Source organism: Pseudophryne corroboree, chromosome 7 (assembly GCF_028390025.1).
Source record: "Pseudophryne corroboree isolate aPseCor3 chromosome 7, aPseCor3.hap2, whole genome shotgun sequence".
Lineage (NCBI taxonomy): Eukaryota > Metazoa > Chordata > Amphibia > Anura > Myobatrachidae > Pseudophryne > Pseudophryne corroboree.
Window position 1 is genome coordinate 383,131,007 of NC_086450.1, and position 2,500 is coordinate 383,133,506.

Sequence of the window (2,500 nt, forward strand, 5' to 3'; positions counted from 1 at the left end):
TTTATACTTTAAACGCAGTCTGCTGACAGTGTCCACCAGGTCCATTATATTGTATATAGCAGTACGGTAGGCCACTGCTGTACCTACCTCTGTGTCTTCAGTCACTCGTCGTCATACATAAAGTATACTATCCATCCATCCACATTGTATACCTGTGGTGTCTTTTTTTCTTTATACTATAAACGCAGTCTGCTGACAGTGTCCACCAGGTCCATTATACTGTATATAGCAGTACGGTAGGCCACTGCTGTACCTACCTCTGTGTCTTCAGTCACTCGTCGTCATACATAAAGTATACTATCCATCCATCTACATTGTATACCTGTGGTGTCTTTTTTTCTTTATACTATAAACGCAGTCTGCTGACAGTGTCCACCAGGTCCATTATACTGTATATAGCAGTACGGTAGGCCACGGCTGTACCTACCTCTGTGTCTTCAGTCACTCGTCGTCATACATAAAGTATATTATCCATCCATCTACATTGTATACCTGTGGTGTCTTTTTTTCTTTATACTATAAACGCAGTCTGCTGACAGTGTCCACCAGGTCCATTATACTGTATATAGCAGTACGGTAGGCCACTGCTGTACCTACCTCTGTGTCTTCAGTCAAAAATGTGGAGGGTAAAATAGGGAAAGATCAAGATCCACTTCCACCTCGTGCTGAAGCTGCTGCCACTAGTCATGGCCGAGACGATGAAATGCCATCAACGTCGTCTGCCAAGGCCGATGCCCAATGTCATAGTAGAGAGCATGTAAAATAAAATAAAAATAAAGCTCAGTAAAATGACCCAAAAATCAAAATTAAAAGCGTCTGAGGAGAAGCGTAAACTTGCCAATATGCCATTTACGACACGGAGTGGCAAGGAACGGCTGAGGCCCTGGCCTATGTTCATGGCTAGTGGTTCAGCTTCACATGAGGATGGAAGCACTCATCCTCTCGCTAGAAAAAAGAAAAGACTTAAGCTGGCAAAAGCACAGCAAAGAACTGTGCGTTCTTCGAAATCACAAATCCCCAAGGAGAGTCCAATTGTGTCGGTTGCGATGCCTGACCTTCCCAACACTGGACGGGAAGAGCTTGCACCTTCCACCATTTGCACGCCCCCTGCAAGTGCTGGAAGGAGCACCCGCAGTCCAGTTCCTGATAGTCAAATTGAAGATGTCACTGTTGAAGTACACCAGGATGAGGATATGGGTGTTTCTGGCGCTGGGGAGGAAATTGACAAGGAGGATTCTGATGGTGAGGTGGTTTGTTTAAGTCAGGCACCCGGGGAGACACCTGTTGTCCGTGGGACGAATATGGCCATTGACATGCCTGGTCAAAATACAAAAAAAATCAGCTCTTCGGTGTGGAATTATTTCAACAGAAATGCGGACAACAGGTGTCAAGCCGTGTGTTGCCTTTGTCAAGCTGTAATAAGTAGGGGTAAGGACGTTAACCACCTCGGAACATCCTCCCTTATACGTCACCTGCAGCGCATTCATCATAAGTCAGTGACAAGTTCAAAAACTTTGGGTGACAGCGGAAGCAGTCCACTGACCACTAAATCCCTTCCTCTTGTAACCAAGCTCCTGCAAACCACACCACCAACTCCCTCAGTGTCAATTTCCTCCTTACCCAGGAAAGCCAATAGTCCTGCAGGCCATGTCACTGGCAAGTCTGACGAGTCCTCTCCTGCCTGGGATTCCTCCGATGCATCCTTGAGTGTAACGCCTACTGCTGCTGGCACTGCTGTTGTTGCTGCTGGGAGTCGATCGTCATCCCAGAGGGGAAGTCGGAAGACCACTTGTACTACTTCCAGTAAGCAATTGACTGTCCAACAGTCCTTTGCGAGGAAGATGAAATATCACAGCAGTCATCCTGCTGCAAAGTGGATAACTGAGGCCTTGGCAGCCTGGGCGGTGAGAAACATGGTTCCGGTATCCATCATTAATTCAGAGCCAACTAGAGACTTGATTGAGGTACTGTGTCCCCGGTACCAAATACCATCTAGGTTCCATTTCTCTAGGCAGGCGATACCGAAAATGTGCACAGACCTCAGAAAAAGAGTCACCAGTGTCCTAAAAAATGCAGTTGTACCCAATGTCCACTTAACCACGGACATGTGGACAAGTGGAGCAGGGCAGACTCAGGACTACATGACTGTGACAGCCCACTGGGTAGATGTATTGCCTCCCGCTACAAGAACAGCAGCGGCGGCACCCAGTGGCGCACCCAGGGGGGGTTTCCGAGTACCCAGAAACCCCCCTCCACTAAAAAAAAAAATTTTTTTTTTTTTAACTGCATGAGTATTATTAATGACTGTCTAGCGTCCTCTGCAGCCTGCTGTCTTCCTGGTGGCACTTGCAAGTGCAATAAAAGTTTACTTTATTTTAATTATAGTACATATATATCCATGTGCCTACATATATACACATGTATATACATACATACATACATACATACATACATATAAACACACACACACACACACACATGATAGATATATATATATATA